General features: G+C 47.1%; 1 protein-coding gene across 3 annotated transcripts in view; it reads left to right on the top strand.

Annotated features, from left to right (window-relative positions):
• Positions 1-15848, top strand: part of IL15 (interleukin 15) — a 64177-nt gene that overhangs the window by 29227 nt on the left and 19102 nt on the right. The window contains exon 2 of one of the 3 annotated variants that reach the window (XM_025462331.3): positions 10010-10162. The exons of the other annotated variants lie outside the window; for them this stretch is intronic. The gene's annotated coding sequence lies outside the window, so the exon portion shown is untranslated. The remainder of the gene's footprint in view (positions 1-10009; positions 10163-15848) is intronic. 3 annotated transcript variants of the gene reach the window in all.

Here is a 15848-nt window from a genome sequence, read left to right as displayed (position 1 = left end):
GGGCTGGGCTTGGGGATGGGCTGCATGTATGTCTTTTTTCTTAAATATTTAAAATAGCAGATGAAGCACCCGTTGATTCATTCATCCATCTATCTACCCATGCATCATCCATCCAACCTTTGAAAAATAACCTTCTTTATTTCAGCCACCGTGCATGGGCTAGAGATACAAAGCTGCGTAAGATAAGCCCCACCTGAGGAGTCTGGGAGACTCAGGTTTGTGGGCACACTTACTAGCTGGCTGAGCTAATCAGCCGTTGTTTCCCCCTCTTTAAATCCGGGTAGTAATAACCAGCTCATAGGTTATGTCAGGAAAGGTGAGGTTGTGAACAGCTCCAGGGCGCATGGAAGGTTAAACAGTTGCACTTGATAGTCTGAGGGACACACTGACAAGCAATCACCAACCCATACTTTCTAAATCTCGTGATTGAAAAATTCGTATGTGTCGGATCAGTTGACCTGTTGCTAGAGAACCAAGGGGCCAAAGTGTAGCGGCTTGGAGCCTCAGCTCTTGAATATTTCCCAGGAGCGTGTGTGCCGGCCGCTCATCGTCAGGGCGCCTCACCCCTGGGTCTGGGAGTGGGGGGCTGCCTCTGCTCTGGGTTGGTCTCTCGTGTCGTTTTGTCACTAGTGGCTTCCCGGGTTTCCGCTCCTGGCCGCGGAGGCCTTGCCAGGTGGAGCCGACCCGGTGGCGCAGCCTCTTGCCCTGGGTGCGGGCCTTGCTCCCTGGTGTGGCCCATGCAGCCCGAGGTGGGCTGGCCCTGTCGGTGGCCCAAGGCGACACCCCTCGAAGGGACGGGGCAGTAGTGAAGGCACCTTGTGCCGGGCCTGCCATCACCAGCCTCCTAAAGCGTGGGTTTTCACCCCATGGCTGATAGACTGTAAGTGCTTTTCCACACCCAAGGCCAACAGTCGTCTTGCCTGTTGGTCAGCCGCTCTAGCGGGTGACGGTGGCCCTGAGCTGCGGTTTGTGCTCCCAGTGACGGCAAGGCTGCAGCCGACTAGGGTGCTGGGTGAGGGGGTCTGTGGGCACCCGTGGGAAAGCCTGCGGGTCTGAGGGCCTGAGGTCGTGTGGGTCACGCCCCACCTTCCCTGGTCCCCAGTGGGAAGTAGTCTTCATAGCTGTTGCTTTGGTTCCTTGATGACCTCCAGATAAATACAGTTTGATGTGCATTTTTCCTCTCGGTGTATAACCAAGGCTTAGCATAGAATAGGGAAAATTTTTAAAATTTATTTTTTTAAAGATTTATTTATAAATAAATAATCTTTATTTATTTATAAATAAATAAATCTTTATTTATTCCTGAGACACACACACACACAGAGAGAGAGAGAGAGAGAGAGGCAGAGACCCAGGCCGAGAGAGAAGCAGGCTCCATTCAGGGAGCCCGAGGTGGGACTCGATCCCAGGACCCCGGGGTCACACCCTGAGCCGGAGGCAGACCCTCAACTGCTGAGCCCCCTGAGTCCTCCTGTCCCCAATTACTAAATGAGCAGTTCTAAGTTTCTGTTATTTTAAATACATCTATGGCATTTTGGGGTCAGTTTCCACGTTGCTGGAAATATTTATTTTGGTTTGACTGCTTAGAAATTTGTTGGCTGGATCTCATCAAGACATATGAAAAAATTTATGGTCGAACATGCACGAATATTATAGTAAAAAATCATTGGGATGCGTATGGGGCTTGTCACACTTAAGTTATGGGATTATTTTTCTATCTTCCCACAAGAAAATTTTTCTTGGGTTCCAACGTTTATGCACACTTTGCTCTTCTTAAATAAGACCTTTTTTTTTTTTTTTGGTCTCGTTTCTCTTTATTTCACCAGAAATATCTGTTACTTGGAACGTTATCGGTCACAATTTATGCACGATTGTTCCCGGATGAGACATTCACCTTTCCGCCGTCCAGGACAAAGTGCTGAAAGTTAAGACACAGACATCAAGATAGCAGGCTGTGGCCCGAGTCGTTGATTTTGCCTTTCTTTGTGAAATATGTTGTGTGCAGCACCGGTATTGTCATTCTTATGGGTTCTCCTCCCAGCTGATGGCCCAGTTGTGACAAGCCCAAGCATCCTGTTGATGTCTTAAAGTGTTAAAGAAAATTAAATTTAAATTAACAGTTAAATTAGAAATGGGGTCTCAGCTAGAACTTCCCTCCCTGGAAGGGAGGATATTATGGGCAACATGCACACAGGGGATGATTTTTTTCTGGTAATAAAGTTTGGAAAATAGCAACCAAAACAGAACAGACCTATTCATGCTGTCATCTGGCACGTAGAGAACAACAAGAGTTTCCTCTGTGTGAGAACCTGTACCACTGTGCGTTTGCAGCGGTGCCTTAGTGCAGGGGAAAACAGCTGTTTGTCTGGTTTTCTTTCGGTTTTATGTTCTTTTGACACTGCCATTCCGTCGCACAGGGCTTCATAAAGCCGTGGGATTCTGATAGCAAAACCACCGAGTCCGTGTGCCGTGGAAGCCGATGTGCTGATTTTCTAGCTGGATGGCAATATTTTATTACAGCTGGAGGGAGCGGGGGGCTCCGAGTGTTCGGGCAGGAAGCCTGCCGCCCCAGTACGTGTCCGGGAGTGAGCCATCTCCTGTGCTTTACGTGCCTCGTCCCACCGGGTGAATGTCGTATTCCTGCTTCTATTTCGTGGTTGCTGGTCTTGGACTATCAAAGACTTGTCCGCCGCTTGTGTTTCTGCCGAACCCTTGATGGGAACTTGGGTCGTAAAGCCTCCTTTACGGGGATGGCTTTATGCCTTGGCCATAAAGGAAAGCCCTATAAAATGTGATCGGAAATCGCCTTCAGGAGTTGCCGCCCCGCGTGCTGTTCAAAGCTCAGACCCCGAGCGTCGGTGGAACTCAGGGCCGTGGCTGCCCGGGCGCTGGGACACTCCTTCATCCCCAGCTGCCCTCCTCCACCTGCGCCGCCGGCTCCCTTCAGGGGCTCCCCAGTCTTGGCGGCCCCCCATCCCGGGCTGTTCGTTAGGCCCGAGCTTTCCGGGGGTCTCCCTGGGATGTTTATCCTGTCGAGGACCGGCCACGGTTTGTGTTCCGTAATGCACCTCTTCTGAGGCTGCAGGTGTAGCTCCCGGGAAGCGCTTCACGCCCGCAGCCCTCGGGGAGCATGCGTGAGCGTTCGGGGGTTTCTTCACGGCCCTGAGCATCCTCCGATGCCGCTTCTTCTGCATTAAAATTTCTTGCTGTCCACGTGCGCCTGGAGGCCATGCCACCGCGCGTCTGTAGTCACACCAGCCCCCATCACGCTCGGCCCCGCCAGCGCACGCCTCTGCAGCCCGCTAGTGCTCCCGTGTCGCCTTACGTGAGCAGGGCCTGAGACACGGCCTGTTTTCCATGATGGGCCTATGTATGTATTTTTTCTTTCCCCAAAACACCTGATTCTTGCTCTGAGCTCTCACCTGCGATGCACCATGAGACGTGGTTTCTTTCCTTCTCTTGTATCCCGATGAGTTGGCGTCTCTAACCTAAGTAAAAAAGGGAGAAGCCTTTTTTTTTTCTTAAAGGGGGACAGAAGTCACAGTAATCTCTTGCCTTGCCTGGAAACAAGTTGCTCAGCAGCCAAAAGGGAGTCTAAGCTATCCAGATGTTTCCTCACCTCTCCCGTTAAAAATAAATAAATAAATAAATAAATAAATAAATAAATAAATAAATAGATACGCGGCCGTCCAGGAAGGCTGTTTCCTTGTGTTTCAGTAGCTCCTGGGGGCCCCGATGTTGAAATGCCCCAAGTGGGAAAAGAATTTTCTGTCATCTTCTTTTCTGCTAATGGTGTTTATTTTATGTAAATACTCAGTTCGGGAGTGATAATGGGTGCCCAAGGGAATCAAAGTGAAATAACAGGATTCTTAACGTATTTCTCATTCCCATATAATTTATGTTTCATATATTTCTACTGGAAAGGGAGAAAACGTTGTTTTTTTTTTTTTTCCTGAGGCAATTACTCTGCATGGCCTTTCTACCCTATTAGAGAGGCTTCTTCCTTTTCAGATAATAACCCACAGAATCTCTTTGGGTGCTCGAGTTAAGTCATTAATTGTCTTGATAAGGGGTTGTTAGTACAGAAAGCTTGTTCTCTCCATTTGTTGTGCGTGACTCCCAGACTCTCAGTGACCCATTTTGTTGTTCCTGAGGGCAAGAGTCATTATTTTCCTTTGGCACCATACAGACTGTGGATTTCAATTTAATTCGTAGGCTTATAGCTCATGTCGAAGTGCTTTCTGCCGAGAAGTGATTTTGCTAGACAATTATTCAAAATTTTTGGTGAAGAGTCAACATCAGATATAGCATTTGAATGCCTGTACTCTACTAGGGACATTAATTTGCAAGACTTTGTACCTTTCTTCCTTCAAAAATAGTTTTTGCTCAACTGTGGGTTTTTTTTTTTTCCTGAATGTTTGTTCAGAGTTAACAATAAAGGCAAGTTTGACTAGTAGCCTCCCATATGAATTATTAATACCTTAATATCCAGCTTGGTTCTCCCTCTTCTTAAATTAAGATCCGTATTTGTTGAGAGAAAATGTGAACACTGGGAAAACTTTACTTACTGGTGATTGACTCTGAATTTTCTTTACCGGGTCTAACCTTGGAAAATATTGATAATTGAATTCCACAAATAAAATTAATGTTATCAAGTTACAGATTTTTACCCACCAAACTTCTATAACTGCATCAAAGGAGAGTTCATCCATTCAGTGCACAGCAAGCCAATAAAAACTGACCCTGAAAAAAAAAAAACCTGACCCTGGAGCTCTTGCAGTGAATGAAGATAGACTTTTATTGGCACGTCACCACCCAGGAAAATGGGGAGCTCTGATACTTAAAAGAACCAAGTTCTCTGATGCCTTGCAAGTGAAGGTTTTTAAGGGCAAAATTTGGGGCAGGTGTCTCCTGGGAAGGTGGACATTGCTGATCGGAGGCCCCGAGGGTCATGTTAGCAAGTGCGACTTACTGACCTCTGGTGCCGCTCCATCTGGCCCTTCTGTTCCATCTCAAGAGACTTGGAAGCTGAGATATATCTTTGTCTACGTGAGAGATTTCCTTGGTGCTGGTTAACTACATGTCCTACAGGTTACTTTGAATGATGAGTGAGCATTCCTATCCCTTGAGTCTAGGCCTCTGTGTTCCTCGGCTGGTCTGGCCTTTCCGTGGGGGTGATACGACCTCTAGTTGTTCATCCTTTTATCTGAACTGGCAAGATGGATGCCAGCCTCCTAGGTAGAGTCCTACAGGCGGATAGACCCCAATCATACTGGGTGTGGATTTGTAGATGGATTAAATAGTGATGAGCTTCAGTAGCCAGGTCAAAACACAGAAACAATATGAATACCTGATAGAGCAAATTCTAAAAAAAGGCACTTAAGGAAGCAACAATAATGAAGAGGGCCACAGTCCCGAAAACAGCTCCTATTGGACATGTGTGCTGAGGGACTGGAAAGTTTCATATAGGGTATGAACCAAGTATGATCCAATCTTGTACTTATCCAGCTAATAATTAATATGTGGACTCAGCATTAAATCAACTACAAATTCTCACTCTTGAAAAATCAAGTCTTGGGCAGCCCCGGTGGCTCAGCGGTTGAGTATCTGCCTTCAGCCCTGGGTGTGATTCTGGGGTCCTGGGACTAAGTCTTGCGTCGGGCTCCCTGCATGGAGCCTACTTCTCCCTCTGCCTGTGTCTCTGCCTCTCTCTCTCTCTCTCTCTCTCTCTCTCTTTGTCTCTCATGAATAAATAAAATCTTTAAAAAAAAAAAGAAAAAGAAAAATCAAGTCTTTCCTGTAGAAAGGATGACTGTTCACTACTTACTAGGGATCACAAACTTCTTTATTAAGGTAGAAGGACTATTTGTCAGATTAGGACAATAGTTTGTTTAATAGATAACTGGTTTGAGTACATGTACAAGCTGATGTTAAAAAATGATATGTGACATTTTTCTCTTCGGTTTTGCATTTAATTACTAATTTCTGCCAAGGACAGCTGTTGGGTAACATTACTAGGGATCTAGAAAATCAAATCAGATTTCTCAGCTTCACTTCTGAGGTTGTTTGTCATCCCCTTCCAGACTGACTATTCAAATGTATTTTGTTTCCTCTACCCTTCAAGATCCTTGTGGCTGGTCTAATAATTAAATTGACATGAGGCTGATTAACAGGAGAGAGTCAAATTGAATTTTATATATATATATGCGGGGCTCCATAAGAATATGAGGTCCACAAGCCATCAGGCAGTTGAGGCTTAGACGCCGTCCAGAGGCCACGAGAAGGGCATGGGGTCTGGGACTTCAAAGGGTGGGAAGACAATTTGCAGGAAGATGATAAAGAATAAATTTTATGTGTGTATGTTTTGGGGGTGGTGGTGCTGAACAGGTGTGTGTGTGGGGGGGTCTTATTTATTTGTTTATTTGTTTATTTATTTATTTATTTATTTATTTATTTATTTATTTATTTTCTTCAAATTTTCATTTACATTCTAGATAGTTAACATATAGGGTGATAATGGTTTCAGGAGTAGAATTTAGTGATTCATCACTTACATCTGACACCCAGTGCTCATCCTGACAAGTGCCCTTTCAGTAAACAAAGATTTGCTGGGCCATGCAGAAGCCCTGGGACAAAGAGAGGAATTTTATTTTATTTTATTTTATTTTATTTTATTTTATTTTATTTTTTTATTTTTTTCTTGATTGATTATTATTTTTATTTTTTTGTTTTTGTTTTTTGAAAAATTTATTTTAAATCCAATTAATGAACATATAGTGTATTACTAGTTTCAGAGGTAGGATTCAAAAGGTGTTGGAAATAACGCCCAGTGCTCATGACGTCACCTGCCCTCCTTCATGCCCATTCCCCAGTTACCCTATTTCCCCAACCCCCTCCCCTCCTGTGACCCTCAGTTTGTTTCCTATGATTAAGAGTCTATTTTTCCTCCCTCGGGATCCCTGGGTGGCGCAGCGGTTTAGCGCCTGCCTTCGGCCCAGGGCGCGATCCTGGAGACCCGGGGTTGAGTCCCACGTCAGGCTCCCTGCAGGGTCCCTGCTTCTCCCTCTGCCTGTCTCTGCCTCTCTCTCTCTCTCTCTCTCTCTCTCTCTCTCTCTCTGTGTGTGTCTCTTGAATAAATAAATAAAATCTTTAAAAAAAATAAAGATTTATTTTTCCTCCCTCCATAGAGAGAAGTTTTAACAACAAATTTGTAATCCCAAATAGATCTGCCATCTTGAGCCGAAATCTTAAAACATGATAACATTAGCTCGTCCATATTCCATGAATGAAAGGAAGACTTACCCTATGTTTATACACCATTGCTCGCTCTCCTCCACTCGGCTGATGAGAATGTTTAATTCATTATAATTTCTCCTTTATTTGTAGTGCTTTTTAATACCTTTCTGTAAAGGTATTATGCTTTCTATTGCAGCATTTTGGGTCTCCTTATTAGTCTTTATGGTTTGTGGGGGTAGGAACTATGTAATATCAGCCTGGTATTACCCAGCACCCAGCACATCTGCTTAACTAAAAAAAGAGCTTTGGGCAGCCTGGGTGGCTCAGCCATTTAGCGCCACCTTCAGCCCAGGGCCTGATCCCAGAGACCCGGGTTTGAGTCCCACGTCGGGCTCCCTGCATAGAGCCTGGTTCTCCTTCTGCCTGTATCTCTGCCTCTCCCTCTCTGTGTGAGTGTCTCTATGAATAAATAAATAAAATCTTAAAAAAAAGGGGGGGCTTAGTCACTGGTGAATGATAAATGAGAGGCTGTATATCATAGCAAAGCGCAGCAAAGCTATAATTTGTTTATTTCAGTATAGCACAGAGTTAAAAGAACATGAACTCGAGCATGAGACGTGTTCAAATCTTGACACCGGCCTGTCATCCCTGAGTCACTTTTAGAAAGTTCCCTAAAGTCTTTGCCCTCAACCCTCTCGTCTGATGAAAGCATCTACCTCCTACGTTTAACTGATTAAACCAGCCGAGGGCTTGGAAGAAGAGTCCAGCACGTCGTAAGTAAGAGTGAATCCAGGTCTGGAAGGCCACAAGCGTTTGAGGCGTCCGGGCCCTCTTTAAGGGAAAGAGCGCTAAAGTATGAACACAGAATTAGCCAACTGGAATATTTGGGGGGTATTTATGTGCAGCGGGAACAGCGATCACAAATTACAGACATTAAAAGAACTGAAAAGGGCAGCCTGGGTGGCTCAGCAGTTGAGCACCTGCGTTTGGTCCAGGGCGTGATTCTGGAGACCCGGGATCGAGTCCCACGTCAGGCTCCCTGCATGGAGCCTGCTTCTCCCTCTGCCTGTGTCTCTGCCTCTCTCTCTCTCCTCTCTGTTTCTCATGAATGAGTAAATAAAATCTTTAAAAAAAAAAATTAAAAAAATAAAAGAATTGAAAAATACCATGAACATCACTAAATATTATCATCATCGGAAATAAACTTCCTAACTCCTCTTTACATGCTTCATCTCCTACAAATCTTTGTCCATGCACTCAGATTCCCTCTTTTACATGATTGCAGATTTTAATATTTTTTATAGAGCAAATAGAGATAAATTTAATTTTTTTTCTATAGCAAAGTGGGTTGGAATTTTTATTTATTTATTTATTTATTTATTTTTATTTTTATTTTTTATTTTTTAATTATTATTTTATTAATTAATTAATTAATTAATCAAGTTATTTATTTATTTATTTATTTATTTATTTATTTATTTATTTATTTTTTATCATTGATGGCTTGGGAAGCATTCGTTCACCTTGATAACGCAGGACGGGAGACGCTGCATTTCTGATTGCCGCCCAGCTTCCTGCTCAGGCGGCCTTGTTCAGAGGGAATCTTTGGGGAAATTCGCCTTTTGGGTTTCACGTGCCCTGGTTTCAGAGAGGCCGGAGCCCCCACACGCGGCCACCGACGTCCCTAGCTGCTTCCTCTCGACTCTGCCTCCCTACCCGGTGGGCTGCCTTGCGGTGAGAGCCGCGGGGAGCGAGTGGGAACTGGGACGCGCGAGGACTTAGAGGCCCGGGCATTGGATCCGCAGCCGTCGGGAGGCCGCTGGGTCAGGTGGCCGCTGGGGTCCAGACTGAAGGAAGTGGTGGCAGCCTGCTTGCAAACCCGGATGACCTCCAGGAGGGGGAAGCTGACCGAGAGGCCCCCCACCCCGCCCTCCGTGCCCCCCGCGGGCCTAGGGCTGATGCTCCCTGGGCACCGGCTAGTGAAGCCGAGGGTCGGAGCCCCCCGGGCTCTGCGGTAAATGTGCCCTTCAGGCCGCGTGCCCAGGAAGCTGGCACTTGCCACCGTTTCGCTCTTTCATCGCCAAATAATTTTTCAGTAAACCCCTAGGAATCTTTTAGTGAATGTTTTTTTTTTTGCTCTTACATGAGTCTTTTTGGATTTTCAGAAGTGATTCTCTTCCTTTACTCCATCCCAAATAGGGCGGGATCTCAGATGACCTACACTTGTACTAAAATGGATTTTAAAATAGGTTGTGCCAGAGAGCGATTGTGTCTACGGTCTCACGGTCACGGTCGGATCGAGTGATACGGTGATGAAATGCCGCGTGTCCTCCATTCCTGAGTGTCGTTTGTGACCGTGCCGGGCTCGGGCCACGTTCTCCGTGAGGGATGAAGGGCCGCTCGCAGGCGGGTCAGGGGACGGTCCTCTCTGGGAGAAAGCGTCCCCGTCCAAGGTCGCGGCCCGGCCCAGAGGCAGCCTCCACCCCGTGCCCGAAGGGCCTTCCTTTCAGCAACTTGGTCCACCTCGAGGGCCATCCCGGCCTGGTGGCGGCTCGCTGGCCTTACTTCCTGTGCCCGGTTGGCTCCCTCCCAGCCCCGCAGATCCTGACCTTAAGACCCTGCTCCGTCCGGGGCCTGCACGTACCCCTGTCAGTCCCCTTCCCCGGGACCCGCCGAGAAACTCCGACAATTTTTTAAGCAGCACAACCTTTTTCGTAAGAGCTTCTCTGAGGATGAGGATGGAGATAATTTATAAGCTGTGACCCTGTTTCAGAAACGTTCGTGTTGAAAAGCCGAGCGGCTTCCGTTCCAGGAGACGCACCCCCAGAGCCCGTGAGAGCCCCCTCGCGTGCTGCGTGGCCGCCTTGGCTGTGACCGTGACCGAAGCCACCCGAAGCCTGTCACTGCAGCCGCGGCCTGGACAAAGGTCAGAGATGGCTCCTCGCCCTCCTCCCTGCAGCTCCCCCCGGCCCCGGCCCCGGCCCCGGCCGTGCACCTGCCTTCTCCTGTGTGCGCCCGAGCCTTGCCCCCCACTCACCCCCCGCCCCGCAGACGGGCCATCTGCACCCCAGGGAGTCGGTCCCCTCCGTGGGGCCCTGCCCGCGAGTGGCCTGCAGGAGGGACCTCGCCGCCGGCGCCTGTGGACCTGGAGGTGCAGGCCGGTCACCTGAGCCCGACCCCCTTCCCCTCCTCGGGCAGCCGCCAGCTGCGGGGGGGCTCCCTGTGGGGCTGTTCTGGAGCCGCCCCCCGCCCCGCACAGCTCAGTCCCCACGCGGCCTTCCCCGCGGTGCCCCCTGCTTTCCGCCTGCGCCTCACTGCCTCGCTGTTCCCCTGCGGCGTGACCTGTGGCGGTGGGGGCGACCTACAACAGGTGGGGGCGACCTACGGCAGGCCTAGCACACTGCTCCCACAGCCCCCTGTATTCCTCTCGTGTTCCGCCTCCGAACCTGTCGTGGCCTCTGCCCTCAGGTACTGGTGGCCCACACTGCAAGGCCTCCACTTAAACACAAGGTCCCCTCCTGGGTGAGTCGGGTCCCCCCTGTTCCCCCTGCATGACACCTGTAGCTCCCCTGCAGCCACCATAGGTGCCACGCTGCGCTTGCTCTGCCGGGTCCAGGTGTCCAGGTGTCTGTGCGTCTGTGCATCTGGGCCTCTGGGCATCCAGGTGTCCATGCATCCAGGTGTCCGTGCGTCCAGGTGTCCGTGCGTCCATGCATCTGGGTGTCCAGGTGTCCGTGCATCCAGATGTCCAGGTGTCCGTGCATCCAGGTGTCTCGGTGTCCATGTGTCCACATGTCTGGGTGTCCAGGTGTCCATCTGTCTGTCCATCCAGGCGTCCAGGTGTCCAGGTGTCCATGCATCCACGCATCCAGGTGTCCATGCGTCTGGGTGACCGAGTCCGTGCATCTGGGTGTCCGTGCATCCGTGTATCCGGGTGTCCGGGTGTCCGTGCGTCTGGGTGTCCAGGTGTTCAGGTGTCCATGCATCCAGGTGTTCATGCATCTGTGTGTCTGGGTGTCCAGGTGTCTGTGCATCTGAGTGTCCGGGTGTCTGTGCATCCGGGTGTCCAGCTGTCCGTGTGTCTGGGTGTCTGGCGGTCCGTGCGTCCGGGTGTCCGGGTGTCCAGGTGTCCATGCATCTGGGTGTCCAGTTGTCCAGATGTCCAGGTGTCCAGGTATCCAGTGTCCATGCATCGAAGTGTCTGGGTGTCTGGGTGTCCATGCATCCAGGTGTCTGGGTGTCCATGTGTCCAGGTGTCTGTGTGTTCAGGTGTTTGTGCATCTGGGTGTCCATGCATCCACGTGTCCGTGTGTCCAGGTGTCCATGCATCTAGGTGTCTGGGTATCTGGGTGTCCGTGCATCCAGATGTCTGGGTGTCCAGGTGTTCGTGCGTCCGGGTGTCCGGGTGTCCATGCATCCGGGTTTCCAGGTGTCTGGGTGTCTGAGCGTCTGTGTGTCCAGGTGTCTGGGTGTCTGTGTGTCCATGTGTCCAGGTGTCCAGGTGTCCAGGTGTCCAAGTGACTGTGCATCCGGGTGTCCATGCGTCCATGTGTCTGGGTGCCCGTGCATCCACGTGTCCAGGTGTCCAGGTGTCCGAGTGTCTGTGCGTTTGGCTCTCCGTGCGTCCAGGCGTCCAGGTGTCCGGGTGTCCATGTGTCCAGGTATCCAGGTGTCCGTGCATCCGGATGTCTGGGTCCAGGTGTCTGTGCATCTGGATGTCCGGGTGTCCATGCATCTGGGTGTCCCGGTGTCCGGGTGTCCTGGTGTCCAGGTGTCCGGGTGTGAAGGTGTCCGGGTTTCTGTGCGTCTGGCTGTCTGTGTGTCCGGGCATCCAGGTGCCCGGGTGTCTGTGCGTCTGGATGTGCAGGTGTCTGGGTGTCCAGGTGTCCAGGTGTCCAGGTGTCCTTGTATCTGGGTGTCCGTGCGTCCAGGTGTCTGTGCATCCAGGTGTCCGGTGTCCATGCGTCCATGCATCCGGGTGTGCAGGTGTCCGGGTGTCCGGGTGTCTGTGCATACGGGTGTCTGGGTGTCCACGTGGCCATGTGTCCGGGTGTCTCGGCGCCACATCCTCAGAACCGTTGCTGGCGCTGCTGGCGGCTTGGAAAGTGGCCGGTGGCCGCTGAGCAACTGAGGAGAAGGGCCGAGCCCTGATGCACCCTCCAGTGTGTGGGTGCGCACCGCGGGCGGGTGGGGGCGACCCCGCTGCACCTGTCGGCCCGGGGAGCCAAGGTGACGCCGCTCTGAGCCCTCAGTGCTCCTCTCCAGCTACCGACGCAGAAATCAGTGACCAAGGTGTGCACATGTCTGGAGGTGGGGAGAGGGCAGGGTGTGCACCCACATAGCCCAGATGTTCGGTGTTCGCGAGACATCGCCGTATGACTCTTGTTTGGGGGGTATTATTACGCAGTATTGATGTCAGATTTTGGTGGCCCCGATCTTTCTTGATGAAGCATGATTTTCATATTGACTTTCTCTTTTATACTAAAAGTATCATCTTATATCTTTAGGTGGACAGAGGTTAGAAGTTGGCTCTTCTTTTATTAGGATTTTAATTCAGAATTGTTAGTGTCATTATAATGATTCACTATATGAATCATTCCCATAAGCCAACATTATTATTTGGGATCACGTAATGTGGCAGGTATGATTTCAGACTTTTTTCATTTTTGAGATTCTATTTTAGGTCTGGCACTTAGACATCGTCGATCTAAGTCCCCGGCAACTTTCATGATTGCCCTGTGTGCTGTCCTGCGGCGTCCTGTGCTATCCCTAACCATTACTGTGGCGCGCACGTATACTACATAAAGCATGATCCGTTGCGTTTTCAAATCTCCCCGCAGGCAGTGGTGGGAAGGAGGGCTCTAACTGGCCTGGGAAAGCCGGTCGGACATTTAGTGAACCAGTTGTTAGACCACTGGTGGCTTGAAATCAGTATGATTGGGTATTTACACAACACAAGTTGGCAAATGCTGCGTAGCACCGCTTTTTCTTTCTCTTTTTTAGTTTTTTTTTTTCCTTAAGAATCCGCTTCATACCACAGAACACAGTCTTACTCATTTTTGTATTTAAATTTCTCAAAAATGTCCTAAAATCTTTAATAACTCCTTGTTTTACTATTAGTTTTTCCTTTAATCAATTTATGGCCATATAAATTGATATAAGGTGCTTGAAGTTTTATGCTTCTTATATCTTTCTGTAGATTGTAACTTTAACCCACGTGTTATTATCCTTTGTATTGCTTGGTACTTGTCACTTGAAATTGAACTTTCCTGGAATTATTATTACTGTACTCAAATTTGCTTAGCATATCGTTTTCTGTTCTTTCACTTTGACACTTTCTGTACCGTTTTATTTCTGTTCCATTTGTTATAAATAGCGTATTTTAAAATTTGTCTTTCTGCCTCTCTACTTTTTAAAATCAATCTAAGCATCTGTTCTTTTGGAAAACAGACACAGTTTTTATCACATTTTTGGATTTGTAGAGGGATATGCCCTATGTCTAGACTTACTACTGCCACTTTACTTTGTATTTTTTACTTAATTTTTTCTTTTTCTTCCTCCACTGTCTTCTGTTAGATTACTCAAGTTTTCTTAGCCTTATTTTCCTTTTTTTTTTTTTGGTTTGAAAATTATAATGATAATGTTATATTTAGATTTTTTTTCCTGCAGTAAACTTTTATGTTGATCTTCTGCAATTAATCATCATGAATGTGTTTCACATTCTCCAAATAAAATAATAATCTTAGCATGAGTTGACTTCCTCTTCTTTTCCCACACCATTTCCCACATGGAGATTATCTGTACTTTTCCCTCCACAATCGCTATTCGGGAAAGTGCGTAGTAGGTCAGTTAGTTGCCTGGTATTGAGGTTGAGCATGTAGTCACTGGAAAGGGGCACGAGAGGAATTTTTGTGGTTATATATACGTTTTATATCCATGTGTGTTACGGTTGTGGTGGTGATTTTAAGATATATACGGTTTTTATTTTTTTTATTTTTATTTATTTATTTATTTATTTATTTATTTATTTATTTAGTATACAGTTTTTAGAACCTGCATACTGTCTACCTAAAATGAGTATATTTTATTATGCTGAGCCTATACCTCAATAAAGCTATTTTTAAAAGCATGGAGAATGTCAGCAAGCAAGAAATTATTAGCAGGACATAGAGAAGGCCCGTTGGAGGCTGTGTCTCAAGGAGTTATGATGGCACATTTTTCCCCAGTAGTGCTTTATAGCTTGTGATTTGAAATGAGCAAAATCAAAGAAGCAGAAAGATGGAATGTGGAGGGAAGTTAGGGTGCTGGTTAGGAGTACGGCGCCCCACTGTGACACCTGCTGGATCGGGAAACAGGTGCAGCTAAGAGGTCGATGGTCGTGAGAAAGGCAACAAGGCAATTGCAAACCAATGAAAACAACCAAACCCAACACACTTAGTCCGCGTGCTTATCATACTCAGCTAGTGTGCTTTTATGTGCTGGAGGCACAGTGGACAAGGGAAACTGGGTTTCTAATCACAAGGATCTCACAGTTTTACAAAATAAATAAATGAATGAAGCGGGGAAAAAACAAACCATGTACTTTAGAAGAACAGTGCTTTTATTTAGGCCCAAATATAAATGTCAACCTGTTTTATGCTTCATATGTTTACATCTGACATCTTTTTATTTATTTATTTTTTGGACATTTTTATTTTCATAAAATGCATCTTCACACTATTATTTCACATTCTGTGGATCTTACATGTTCTAATGTCTTATATGAAAGAGTGTCTTTTTGCCCTATTTCTTAAGTACTAATATCTTTCTAGATTCAAATTCATTTTCCCTCGAACTTTGAAGATTATATTGTCTTGTAAGTACCATGATCAGATTCATTCTGCTCTCGTTTTTTAAGTGAGTTGATTTTTCTCCATGAATACTATTAGCATGGTTTTCTTTATCCTGAAATTAGAGAATCTAAGTTTAAAAATACCACATTTTTTGTCTGTCCTCTTTATGCCCTTCACCGTGAAAGCTGGTGTCTCTTTCCAACTCTATAGCATTCTTAAGAACCATTTTGTAATTATTTCCTCCTCTCCATTCTCTTTGCTCTTCCCGGAGTTCCATTTCAGTCCTATGTTGGAATTACTAGATCTGTCTTATAATTTCCAACTTTTTGTCCTTTTGTGCTCTAGTTTGGGAGAATGTCTTCACCCTTCCCAAGTGTTCTGAGTGCGGTACTTTTGGAAAGCGGGCTAGGGAAGCAGACCTCATTAGCTATTCCTAGACAGGTTAGATATTATAGCTGTGCTATTCTGGGCAAGCTGTCCATTGTACCTGCCCTAGAGAATTATACTAGCTGGCATTTTTCAAAAACACTTACACAACACATTTTTCAAGAAGACTTGCACCAAATGATTAAAAAAAGCATGTGACCATATTGCTACATGGAACTATGATCAGAGAGTGGTAGGAGCCTATATGCCACCCAGCTGCATGCGCGCTTCATTGTCTTTCTTAGATGGTAAACTACATGAAGTATTTCTATATTCATTTTTTATAATACCATCTATTTAATTGATGCTTTTTTGAGTCATCATCATAACTACGGTGTCCAAATTTTGGACCTT

The sequence above is a fragment of the Canis lupus genome, chromosome 19 (assembly GCF_003254725.2).
Source record: "Canis lupus dingo isolate Sandy chromosome 19, ASM325472v2, whole genome shotgun sequence".
NCBI classification, from domain to species: domain Eukaryota; kingdom Metazoa; phylum Chordata; class Mammalia; order Carnivora; family Canidae; genus Canis; species Canis lupus.
This window is presented reverse-complemented; position numbering and strand designations above follow the sequence as displayed.